This window comes from Notechis scutatus, chromosome 2 (genome assembly GCF_049901735.1).
Source record: "Notechis scutatus isolate UNSWTSFEM ecotype Mainland chromosome 2, rNotScu1.2, whole genome shotgun sequence".
NCBI lineage: Eukaryota > Metazoa > Chordata > Lepidosauria > Squamata > Elapidae > Notechis > Notechis scutatus.
This window is the reverse complement of record NC_142010.1, coordinates 42610008-42624350: the sequence shown is the minus strand read 5'-3', so window position 1 is coordinate 42624350 and position 14343 is coordinate 42610008.

Sequence of the window (14343 nt, the reverse complement as noted above, 5' to 3'; positions counted from 1 at the left end):
CAGCACAGACTGTAATTTGCCTCATGTCAATGATTATTCTGTCTTTATTCAGTCAGTTCTTCTTGGCTGTGTACTGCAATGAAAGCTTTTGCCCCTTTTCAACATTTTGGCAAAGGAAGGTCAGGAGATCTTATCACGTCAGGTATATGTCCTCTTTGCCTTTGGATTTTTTTTTATGCCTGAAAGCAGCTGCAAATTATTTCTGGTAAGCTAATTAAAATGCACAAGTGGTTCATTCCTGAATATTTTAAAAAAGGCCACCGCTGGGCATCTCATATACATGCATGAACACATCTTCCTCAAAATGAAACTCTAACTTTGTTAATGTTTTGCCTGAATGATTTTGGCATGCAACTTTTTAAAAAAGAGCTGCATAAGAACAAGAAAGTTAACAAATCACAGCTTAGATGTGATAAGGGAAATGTGTAGGCTTTTGGCACCTAAAGATGAATTCCAAATTGTCTCTGTGGTTCCTAAAGTACAGAATTACCCTTGAGTGATTTGAAGCTTAATTGCCTTGGAAATATGAATTTCAGAGATAGTCTTTCATATGTGACAACTTTCATTTTGTTTCTCCTTACTAAAATCATAGCAACCAACAATTTGCTTTCCCAGAAAATCCAAGGATGGAATTAAATTTAAGGCCACCTCAGAGAGAGCAGGGATGGGCACTTTTTCAAGGCAAAGGGTTCCAATTAATATTCTTGCTGGACTCTCTAGTTAGATATAGATAGAGTCCCAATAAATATCAGGACAGCGTTCTGCTTTAGACTTGCAGAACTAGAAATACAAACTTTCCAGATCTCAACAACTTCAGCTAAGAATGGTTTATAGAGATTCTCAGTCATTGAGGTCATAGTTGTCCCAAAGATGCTTTTTCAGGAGGCAAATGGACTTTTTTGTTTTTTCTTTGAAGACATTTCGCTTCTCATCCAAGAAGCTTCTTCAGCTCTGACTGCATGGTGGGGAATAGAAGGATTTATACTCCTTGCAGAGCTGGCCATTTGCATCCTTTTAAAGAGTCATTAAAATGCTTTGAAGTTTATCGACTATTCAGGTGACCCTGAGGATACAGATAAACCTCCAAGTGCTTCAACAACCCTCTAAAAGGATGCAAATGACCAGCTTGTCTGCAAGGAATATAAATCCTTCCATTCCCCACTATCCTGTCAGAGCTGAAGAAGCTTCTTTGATGAGAAGCAAAACATCTTCAAAAGAAAAAAAAAAGTCCATTGCCTCCTGAAAAAGTACCTTTGGGTCAGGGTACCCTTGTCATGAATGGAGCCTTGCAGTTCTCCTCTATTCTGATCTGCAATCAATCATAAGTGTTACAAGGTGAGGAAGAATCCTGGCACCAGCCATATTGGCTGGGGAATTCTAATATATGAAGTCTACCCACCTTAAAGCTGCCAAGTTTGGGAAATCCTGGTGTGTACGGTCAGGAAGGAAATAGATACATAAGCAAAATGGGCAGAATCATTTCTTAAATCCTGGGAAATATGAAAATATTCAGAAAAAAAACTTAGGTTCATCCCTGATTCACTGAGATATAAGAGGAGGGGACATGAAACAAAGCCGGGCTTGCACGATTTGATTATTGTAGCTTCTCCCAATAATATTCTTATATTGGAATTTGAATATTGAATATTCTTATATTGGAATTTGATTCCTGATCTGGTCTATCCAGCAGGCAGATGTTGCTTGGTGGGTGCCTGATTGCTAGGGTCTTTCTCAAGATGGTATTCATCCAGGACATCCTGAGCAGCTTCCTCCATTTAAGATTTTTTTTTTTAGTCTAGGCCAACCCTCAGACTTCATTTCTAACAGACAATGTTTTTAGTTCTGATATATCAGTTTGAGGGATTTTATGCTTTTTTTGCTTCCCATCTCAAAATGCAATTTATTTATTTCATTGAAATCCAAACTTTCTATGTAAAGAGCTCAGTGCATATAGGGCTTCCTCCTTTTATTTTTCTCCCCAGAAACTATCCTATGAGGTAGGTGGGGCTGAGACTTTATGACTGGCTAAAAGTTGGCTTCTGCAGGTGCGAGTGGAATAAAACCTTGGTCTCCCTGATGTCAGTCCCATACCTTAACTACTGCATCTCCCCAAAAGAAGCTCCGGGGTCACAAAAATGGTTCTCTGGGGCACCTGCAAGTCCAGGCCTCAGGAGAGGCATCCCCATGCAGTAAAATATTCTGACAAAAGGGTAACACTGGTTTTGCCTTGGTGGTCATTGATAAGATACATGTTAGGCTTGATATCTATGGATATTCTCAATCATCCTGGTCATGGTTATCCCAAAGGTGCTTTTTCCAAAGATCAACTGGACTTCCTTTATTTTTTTCTTTGAAAACATTTCACTTCTCATCCAAGAAGCTTCTTCAGAAGTGTCTCTTCAATGACCATCAAGGTAAAATCAGTGTTACCCTGTTGTCAGAATCTTTTTTGTGTGAGGATGTCCCACCTGAGGACTGCCTTTTGGAAAAAGCACCTTTGGATTAAGGTGCTTTTCGGTAGATGAAAAAATATCCAGGAAGCAACACGAAGCCATCTCCATACTGTTATCAAGAAAAAGTATATGGCCATTTCCATGAAGTACTTAGGAGTGGACCTCAGCTTGAAGGAGACTTTAACTTTCTGATCTCTGAAGTCTACTGAGGAGCTCAAGAGATCCTCCCGAATTAGCTCTCACAATGTAATTTTTAATTAGACAGAAAGGGAAAGTTATTAAATGCAGAGGGAATAGGCATATTAACTCTAATTAATTTAATTCTAATTAAGCATACATGTAAATTAAATCAATGTCAGATTTTGCTCTCTCCACCCCACCCACTTCTTTGTCTTGGTTCTCCCCTTTTGGAGCGCATCCAACAAGAAGCTACAATGATAATGTCCTTCAAATACCAGCTGTGTGTCCAACAAGAAAACTTTCTCTATGGGAATCTTACTATTTTCATCACTAACAAGATCATCATAGCCACAAAACAAGCCTTGGTTATTTAAAAAGTCAGCACTGATATATTTGAGCTGTTTTTGGCAGACCATAGCTTTTGCAGCATTTGGCTTCCTCGATTATAGGCATGAAAATTAATGATCTGTCGGCAGACATGCCCAAATTCTAATGAAGCCCTTGTCAGGTGTGAGCGTAGTGAGGTGTGAGAAACTGCCTTCCCTCCATCCATACTTAAAGCTCACTCCTTTTTTTTTTTTCTTTCCTTGCACAAATTTAATTAAGTGCGAATGAAAATTTAATTACGGCTATAGACCAATCGAGCATTTGTGATCAAATAAAGGAGCTTTTGTAAGGTTTATAGCCTCCTGCTATACAGGAAAGAGGGATAAATGCTAGGCAAGCCAAGGCAGGAGTTCAAATACAATTTTAATTATTTTTGCTTTTGTCTAACAAGATTTGTGTGCATTTTCCAGCTTCTTACTTTTAAAACAAACTTATATTCAAGGGATGAGAAGACAGTAGCAGGCAAATAGTCCAGATGCATTAAAGAGCTCAAGCTTCCTTTACAGTCTTTAAAAAAAACAGCTATCTCCCTCAGAACAAAGTGTCTGCCATGCTTTAAAGATTAACCAGTAAAATGAACAGCAAAAATATAGGCTTTGCTCTTTTTCGCGTTCTCTCTGCCTTCACCGGTAGGCAAAGTTCCTGCAAAGAAAGGAAACACGGTAATCAACATTTTTGTTTTTAAAAATATGCAGTTTCAGAAACCCTTATGCATACATTCATCTTTTTATCTCTTTTCTACTTGAAAATTATGATCAGTTAATGCTTAAAGCGCCTCCTGTATGAGAATATAAAATTGAACTTCTTTTTCATGATGAACTGAATTATGGAATTTTAAAAAAAACCACTTCAAGGCAATGCCAACTTCTGGGTGAAGAAAATGGCAAACTAAAAATCTCTGAAAGAGAAGGGACAATGACACATTGAATACTGACAGATCAGTGGCAAGCTCAATACCCAGCAGAACTCTTCCAGAAAAAGAGACAAAAGATTGCCCACTTGTACTTCACATGTTACTCCTTACGAAGAGACTGTGGGACAGTATTTGAATAGAATAGAATAGAATAGAATAGAATAGAATAGAATAGAATAGAATAGAATAGAATAGAATAGAATAGAATAGAATAGAATAGAATAGAATAGAATTCTTTATTGGCCAAGTGTGATTGGACACACAAGGAATTTGTCTTGGTGTAAATACTCTCAGTATACGTAAAAGAAAAGATACATTCATCAGGAGTCGAGAGTCATAAGGTATGACACTTAATGATAGTCATAGGGTACAATAAGCAACCAATTATACTAGGAAACAGTCAATATAAATCGCAAGTATACAGGCGACAAAGTTACAGTCATACAGTCACAAGTGGGAGGGATGGGTAATAAGGAATGATGGCAGGATTTAACAGTTATAGTAGTGCAGACTTTGTAATAGTTGAACAGGATTGAGGGAATTATTTGTTTAGCAGAGCGATGGCTTTCGGGGGGGAAACTGTTCTTGTGTCTAGTTGTTCTGGTGTGCAATGCTCTATAGCATCGTTTTGAGGGAAGGAGTTGAAACAGTTTATGTCTGGGTATGTGAGGGGTCTGTAAATATTTTCACAGCCCTCTTTTTGACTTGTGCAGTATACAGGTCCTCGATTGTAGGCAGGCTTTTGTTTTTTCTGTAATTGTTTTTTTCTGCAGTCCTAATTACTCTCTGAAGTCTGTGTCTATCCTGTTGGGTTGCAGAACCAAACCAGACAGTTGTAGAGGTGCAGATGACAGACTCAATCATTCCTCTGTAGAGGGTTGAAGATTTGGAAGTTGTGACAGTGCAGGAAAAAATGTTAGTGCCCATTTATGATTATTTAGGACTTTCATGGCATCCCTTAATCACATGATCACCATTACAATAAGTACACATTGTCCTGTGCCTGACCTGTGCTTTCTCTTCTGCCGCCCCACCCCAGCAGAGATTGGAGAGATGGATTGCAAGACAGAAAACTGTTTATTGTTCTACATATCAAAATCATTGTGATCATGCTGGCCAGCCCTGGGCCCACTATTGAAATAGCAGTGAAGGGAGAGGAAGAGGGAGGAGTTTGATATTTGAAGAACCTGATCTCCCATTTCTCTTAGGAAGACATGTAGACACCATACATGTCTACATGACCACACAGAACACAAGGTCGTGCTACCACTACTACTACTACTACTCCTTCTACTCCTCCCAGATGTTGATGTTGTAATCATTAAATATAAACACTGCCAATCTTGATTCATTCATACTGGCTTACAACATTCTGCCATAGGACTGAGTATTGGTGACTTCAATTTCAATCAAGGTTCTAGAGGAAATTACATAATATTGGTACTAAAAATGGAACTACTTGGATGGGACAGACAATTTTTAATGAAAGATACATTTCACATAAATGTTTTGCAAATTTTGGGGGGCTCCATGCTGGCTTGTTAATAGTCCCAATGTCTTTACCTTAAATTCTGGATCAATTGTATTTAAAAAATTCACTTTGTTCCATATCCTTATGCCTTAACATCTAATTTTCCATGTGTTCTATTGGGAGATTACTCTGTTTTCTATTATTTTTTATAAAATACCTATACTTTTCTTTCCTGCAATCATGGAGCAAACTTGTATTTCTTTCCGTTCTTTCCTATTCTATGTCTGTTTCTCCCCTCCCCCAAGATCTATGATATTGCACTATCATCTAGTAAATAATTTTCTGTCACACCCTCAAAACTTTTCCTCCCGCTTGAATCCTTCATTAATTCTTTCAGTCATCCAAGATAAACCCTCAAATCAATCATGCTTTTATATCAATTCATCTTCCATATACAAATATTTAATAGACCTCACTTTAAATCATATTTTCAAAATAAAACATTTTTCCAAACAAAAAACTCACTGTTCCTATTGCTCACATCCCAGGAGGTAAGCGGTATCCCCCTTAACAAAAAGAATCACATTTTTTTTCAGGAAAGGCTAAGTTATTTAAAAAAAATACAAAAATTGTGTTATTTTGCATTTCTGATTATCATAATAAAATGTATAAAGGAAAATGTATGCCTGCCTTACCCATTCAGTTGTTTGATCTCGTAAGACTTCTGTCTTCCTTCAACTGCTGGGCACTACACATCTTAAAACTAATTTGATTCAGTTGGGCAAGTACTATTAGATCATCTGTCAGAAGCTGACTCAAAAAGCTGAAGCTTTCAGTATTCCCATCCATCATTTTAAAAACAAAAGTACTTTTTCCATTTTTTTAGCTACAAATGGTTCATTTAAAAGTACATTTGTCTTTAAAATGTTCCATTAACATTTTATTACACCATTACAAATCCACTGCTAATTATATGAAAGGAACTTATTAATACATCCATTGTTAACAAAATATCTACTTCTGTGCAGCTCTTTTAGGTAAGTGGAAAGAGAAAGAGCATAGAATTAGTAATACTTTGATATTGAATTGGGCAGGATTCAGGATTCAAAGAGATTTTCTTTCTTTCTTTCTTTCTTTCTTTCTTTCTTTCTTTCTTTCTTTCTTTCTTTCTTTCTTTCTTTCTTTCTTTCTTTCTTTCTATGTAACTATATCTATCTACAATATATCTATACATCTTTCCCAGCATTAGAGCTGTCTCCAGACAGATAGGTCTTCACATAGTGTGTCCAAAGTGGGATGATTTGATCCCATTATATAAATCCAGCTAATTTTGTTAAACCCAGTCAGCCATAGTTAAGCAAATCATGGTCTAGTACAATATGTGGAGCTATGACCTGAGACTAGAAACCCTCAAATAAATAGAGATATTAGATCCAGTTTCTATCACGTAGAGCTGCTGCTGACTACATGAATGTATTCATATTGACTTATTGACAACAAAACTGTGGAATTAGCCATTGTCTTTCTGCTAGCCATTGTCTTTCTTTCCCCAAAGTTGCAATATAATGTATATTCCTAGAATATCCTGATGTCTGTGGGATTTCCTGGATTTTCTATCTGAATGTCCTAAAGATGCTTTTTCAAGAGGCAACTGGACTTTCTGATTTTTCTTTTCTTTGAAGATGTTTTGCTTCTCAGAGCTGAAGAAGCTTCTTGGATGAGAAGCAAAATGTCTTTAAAGAAAAACATCAGAAAGTCCAGTTGCCTGTTGAAAAAGCCCCTTTGGGACAACCATGATCCAGATGACTGAGGATCTCCATAGACATTCCTATCTAGGGCTAATCATGTCTAATGTTGTTTAGCTTTCTCCAAACCATCTGAGGTCAAGTGGGTGCTGTCAGCTGTTATGACATTAAGATGATAAGTCCTATTTATTTCAATAAATGGCTCTGGATATGAGTAAGTTTGGATTCAAACCATTGTGCTCAACAGCTTCCTTGCTATTCTCAATGGTTTTATTTAAATACATAAATAAATGATAAAATAGTAAAAGCAGATCAAACTGAGCAGCTACAGATGGATTCATCAGGCCATATTGCCATAAAATCTTGGTTGAGCATTGGAATTCTACAGGCTGTTCAGATTTCTAGTTCTTTATAAAACATATCACTGAACAGGGAAGTTGGAACCATTGGTTACACAAACCAATCAAATGCTTGTAGCCCTGTACAGAAAGATAGGATTTCTAAAAACAACCTGATGCTCAGTGACAGGCTGTGTCTCTCTCAAGCAGAAAAAAATGGATCCGAAACACCACTAGCCAAATCTTTTTTAGAACATTTTCTTCTTGCCAGTATGCATAAATCTTGCTATGCCTCTGAGCCATGCTCAGCTACCCTTAATATCAAATGTTTTCCTCACTTTGGGGCCCCTTTGCCCATGCATTAAATAAATTGTAAGAGACAAGCTCAAATCTGATTGCCTCCAGAAATATTTTCCTATAATGTTATAAAGTTGTATTTGAAAGCTTTAAAGAAGGCTATGTGTAAGTCTCTTCTTGGGATTGATTCACCTAGAACTGGATATCAGAAGACACATAGATTTCTGCAATGAAAAGCTGTGGGTTTTAGTTTCAGAAGGCAAAGAATTGGTAGGAGGAACAATATGGGTGTGCAAAGTGGAACTCAGCTCCACATATGCAGCAACAAATCCTGCTTCTGCTAATTTGTGAGAGAACTAAAGCTCTTCATTAAAGCACCTCTTTTGTACCCTTGCCTTTGGTCAGGCAACTTGATAGCCAAAGAAGAACCTTTATTTATTTATGAAACAAATTTATATAGCCACCCAACTCAGAAACAGTGACACAAGCCCATTCAAAATGTCCTCTTGCATTGTGTTTAATGAACACATAAGATGCTAGCAAACCTTATGCACTCCCAGAACAGCATCACTTTAAAAAGTAATCTGTGCATTCAGTATTTTTATCACACAGGAACTTTTGTGCACAAAGGAATTCCCAGGGTGATAGGGAACTCGGAATGTGTCTCCAGTTCATGGAATGTGAGCAGGTTTATTACTATGAATATAGAATCAAAACCCAGGATACTACTGAATTGTGATTAAGGTATGAAACTAGGATAGGGGAGACCAAGTTTAAGGTCATCATAAATCATGGAGACCCAATGGGTGACTTTAGGATAATCAGTTCTTAATCCATGTGTTATTTAAAAAAGAAAAGAAAAAGAAAAAAGAAACTGCTCTGTGAAGCACCGTAGTATTACTCTTTTTAACAACATATACTGTAACAAATTGTTATATACCACACTTAGTCAGTGTTCCTATAGACCAGGAATGTCAAACTCAAGGGTGGTGGGCCAAATCTGGCCCATGGGGTTTTTAGATCTGGCCCATGGGGCTGCCCTGAAAGCAGTGAAGGACCAGCCCTCTGCCAGCAAAAATGGCCTACTTAGGCTCTGTTTTTAGCCACGACAACCTCCTGCAGCCGTCTGCCAGTGCAGGCTGAAAACAGCCCAGGTGAGCCAGGTGAGCCTAGGTGAGCCCTCTGGAGCTCCATTTTCAATGGCAAAGGGCTGCAGGAGGCTGTTGTGGCTGAAAACAGGACCTCAATGAGCTGGCCACATTGAGCTGGCCACACCCACCCCAGCCCCTCGCGGTCAAACACAAACCTGATGTGGCCCTCAATGAAATTGAGTTTGACACCCCAGCTATAGACCACAGGTGTCAAACTCACAATGTCACGCCGCAGTCACATGATGTATTGTTAAGCCTGGATTCCCCAACGGGTGTTAAGGAAAACAAACTAAACAGAACGTGCAGCGAAGTCAGATAGGAAGACAGGTAAATGTGTGAGATAAGTTTTCTAGTTAACACGCAGTAAAAATACAGATACGCTTGTGCTATCAAAATATATAGTTTATTCCATTTAAGAATTATAGCATAGTCAAATGTAATGGTCCATTAGTCATATATCAATTTCAGTCAAGTCTTGTCAGGGATACTCTATTTGCAAAGTCCATGTTGAATAGCCAATGTCAGTACACTTGCAATAAATCAGTCCAATCTTATCTTCTCTCCATTGAGAAAAATCAACACTCCTACAAGAACGCAGTCATCAATCCATCCAGTAATTAGGGATCAGTAAGCCAGAGAGAGAGAGAGCTGCATTTGCCTCGCTTCATATATAGTGCTTTTACAACCACACCCTTAATTACATTCTTGCTGTTAAAGTTACACACACTTTAACTAACAAACCATGATGCCATATTTATTATTTTTACCCAAACCAGTTAGGGTAAACAATGTTATCCCTAACACGTATCACAACGTTTTTCCTCTTTGCAGAGCTGGGGTGGTCATGAACTGCGCATGATGCATCTGACCCACAGGATGCCAGTTTGACACCCCTGCTATAGACCCAAGGTTGTATGGACCTGCTTTTCTGTAATTCTGAATGTTGAGAACACATGGAAAGTGAAATGGTTACCAGGTTAGCATGCTGGAATTTGAAAATGATTTTTCTGGAAAACTTGGATGGAAAATTGTCTGAAAATCTCAGAAAAGTATGCTACTGTGAATCTGAAAAAGAAATCCTGGCAAAGACAATGTAGCGCTTCCATATAATTGACACACACAAAAATCCTACCTGGACATCTGAGTGAAGCTTTACTCCTAGCAGAACGTACATTTACAACACAAAACAAAAAAAATACTATGTATTACATTGACACACATTGGAGTGTGTGTCAAGATGGCAGACAAAGCATTGGGGTACAAGCCCCATTGTTCTGGACATGTGCATGATGTCAACAAATATATGAAAACGTGGGACTTGAATCACAACATTCTATTCTAGTTTTTCTCAACCTTGGCAACCTCAAGACCTGTGGACCTCAATTCCCAGAATTTTGGGAGTTAAAGTCCACACCTCTTAAAATAGCTAAAATTGGGAGACCCTGCTGGAATTCAGTATATTCCTAATGACACCAGCCTGCCTTGGATGCTGCTGATTGACCTAAACTGGTTTCCGGCCATAGCTGCCAAAAAGGTATATTAGTAATAGCAGGGAGAGCACTTGTAGCTATAATGTAACGAGCAGTGAATTTGACTGAAGAACTATTATCTGCCATTGAAAATCATGTTGAGCTATATGTCAAGGGTCTGACTTCATATAAGCAATGCTCTCGATTCCTAATTAAATGCACTGAATTAGAACAAGCACCGCCATAGACTCAGCATTACGCACACCATCAGTAATGTAAGGTTGCAACCTGGAAGAATGAGAACAGTGATTGAATATTATACTACTGTAGACTGGTGGCTATTGTGACATTGTTTATAGGAGCTTTAATAACGAATGAAAGCAAATTGAACAGCAGATAGAAACCAAAACTTTTTTTCCCCCTGGGTTAATATTGCTCCACAAACACCAGCAATATATAAGATGCCAAGATTGTGTACTCCTGCCACATGTTTTATTCATCTGGGTTTTTTGCCCTTGGCAGAAAACAAGCAATCCTTTTGTATATTAAACCTTTCTTTTTATATTTGTGCTTGCCTGGGAAAATAGTATACTGTGTGTCTTCTTATTTGGTCAGAGATGGACTCTGTCCTGCCCACTCTTCTTATTCTTCCTGGCAATTTACCAAACAAAAGCCTATGAACTTTACAATATGTTCAGACTGCCTCAAATATTGCTTTCAGAGCTGTCTAATGACATGCAATACTATTTCTGTCTCTCACTTTTTTTTTCTCCTGCAATTTCACATCACTCCTAATGATGATTTCCCTGCCTGAGATTAAGTTATTCCTTCCCACATCGAAAACACTTGCTTGCTTCCAGTGAAAGAACCCTCTATGGATGTGGCAGAAGGCAGCTTCAGAATGCTATTCATTCGTGGAGTGTTGCTATTCTTTGCCAATGCGGCTGTGGTTTCTTCTGATGACCCAGGGCAAGGCGCTGCCCTTCATTCTTAGTTCCACACTGAACTGGGGAAATAATATTCTTTACACAGGAGAAGAAGATAAGGATTGTAATGTGAATCCTTAAGCCAAATCCAGCATTTGAAACATAGGAGGAGAAAAGGTTGAGAAATAAAATGATTTTCCTACTCTTTTTCAGAAGCTGAGACCTATGGACAAATAGATTCTGTGGAATGAATTAGAAAGGGGAGAGAGAGGTATTCACTCAGGAAATGCCAGATTCACCTTTTGGGTTTAATATATGCTGTGGGTAGAATAAGCAACAGAGATAGAGTGGAATATGAAGTCTTTGTTTTTAAGCACTAATATATATTTGTTTCAGTGAAAGCTCATAATCTTACAGACCCAACACATAATAGAAAAGGAATAGGGAGGGATAGGAATGCTACCAAAATCAGGTACCATGAAAATATACGATTTTTCTTTTAGACATGATCATGTGGAATAATTGTTGAAGAGTCAGTCCTGGGAAACATGACTGATCCCAGCAAGAATGGTAGGAGATGGAAGTGACTTGTTTTCTTTTTTCTCTTCTGCAGTACGAAAGCTGCTAAATTCTCTTATACTGGCTTGCAATTTCCTTAAAAGGGATCTTTGGAAACATCACCTTGGAAATAGCACTACAAATTCTATATTAAAGATTCCACAATTTCCCATTTTCCACTAGAAAGGAAAATCACATTAAAATATACATTTGAAATACTAGAATCTTGGAAGAAGGGCAAACAAAAGCCATTTTTTTTGCTATTTGAGGCAGAGCAGAAAGTTGAATTGAATTTTACTCAGTGCTGATCATACAATATTATTTTGAGAACTGCAGAGAGAAAAGGTGTGCAATTTCCAATTCCAGATTCTCATATATTCTTCTGACCATGCCTTTTGGAAACTGAAAGCATAGTTCCCTGCTATTTCCTGTGGGAAGCAGTTTAATCCAGCGGTCGCCAACCGGTGGGCCATGAGAAAATTTTGGCGGGCCACAGAAAAATCTCACCCCCAGAGCACCCCCACAAAGCAATTAATCCAGGCTGCACAGAAACACAAGGCTGCGGCGCTCACATGGCCCACAGGAACCCTCCCTACCTATTAACTCCTTACCCAGTAAACTTGCCTGCTAAATTGCTATTTTTCCTTTTTCCGACCATCATCTGTTCTGCTGTGCCAGGAGATTTAGATTAGCTAGGAAGCAGGAAATGGTTGGATTTCTTGCTTTCTAGCTAGTCTTTAGATCTTCGGCTCAGCACAGCCAAACCTTCCTTTAGGACTGAAGGTTTGCTTGCAAACAAATTCAGTGCAGACTCACAGCAAGCAAATTTGACAGACTGAGCTAGCCGATGGCAGATAGATAGATCACTGAATGATTCTGTGAGCAACTCAATCTGCCTGCTTTGCCTGATTTTGGGTAAAAGTTGCTCTTTTTTAAAATAAAAAATTCAATATTTACATGCATGGTGTGTTGTGAGCTAATTTTGTGAGTTTGCTTGCAAGCAAATTTTATGTGACACACTGAGCTAGCCAATGGCAGATAGATTTCTGAATGAATCTATGATTCTGTGAGCAACTCAATCTGCCTGCTTTGCCTGATTTTGGGTAAAAGTTGCTCTTTTTAAAAAATAAAAAAATCAATATTTACATGCAAGATGTGTTGTGAGTTAATTTTATGAGTTTGCTTGCAAGCAAATTCTTTGTGACACACTGAGCTAGCCAATGGCAGATAGATAGATCTCTGAATGAATCTGTTATTCTGTGAGCAACTCAATCTGCCTGCCTGCTTTGCCTGATTTTGGGTAAAAGTTGCACTTTTTTAATAAAAAATCAATATTTATATAAATATTTATAATAATAACATACAAGCCACACCCAGCCAGTCATATGACCAAGCTACACCCACAAATTAGGCCACACCCACAGAACCGGTTAGTGGTCCCTGGGATCTAAAATTATGAGTTTGGTGGTCCCTGAGGTCCAAAAGGTTGGCGACCCCTGGTTTAATCTGTTGGTGGAAATCATAACATTTACTTAAACTCAAAAACTCCTCAGTATATACTTGTATCTCTGATGTGACCCTTCCCACTTTATGGCCTTTGCTTCCCTCTCAATAAAAAAAAAATACAGTTTTGGCCCCAAGTCAGTATCTCAGGAGGCTTTGTTATTTTGGCTAATGATAGGATACACATAGTCGTTATTTTGGCTAATGATAGGATACACATAGATTGGACTTTATTAATTCAACTGTAGTGCATTATTTGGTACAACAATTTTTTAATCCTATGAGTAGGACTCCAGAAGTACAAACTGTGCGTGTTTTCCATATACGTAGTACTTTCAGATAACTAAATCTAATAGAAATAATTTGTAGCTGACTTTAATGCCAAACAGAATGTGAAATACTTTGAATTTAAATGGACAGATGATCTACTGATAGTCCATTTAGGGCAATCAATTGGATGATTGGATGATCAATTGGAGCTATTCATGAGTTAATAATAAGTTAGTCTATTGAACCTGTCTCAATAATGAATCAAATTTGGATCCCATTCATTCACATTTTAAAATAATTGTTAATAGAAAGCCAATCCAATGTCGTAAATTCTCATATTTCAAAGCAAAGACCTCATTTTTCAAATTATATATTATACTCTAGGACATAACAGTCTAAAGACAGATGAGAAATATAGGCTTCAGATTAAACCTCTTGGGCTCAGTAGCCATCACTCTGCCTTAATATGGAGAAATTGTTTTGTGATATTCCCACAGGATTCTACTTTTGAATGCCAAGCCAAGATCCTGCTTGCTTGTCACTAGTTATGGCGATCTTGCTTAAGATTAAATGTTCATGGTTACATTTGAAGTTTCCTTGTTCCACAGAGAACTTCATGTTGAAATTGCTTTATATTCATCTATTTATTTTCCTGATCATCTGCCCTAAAAATGTTGGCGTC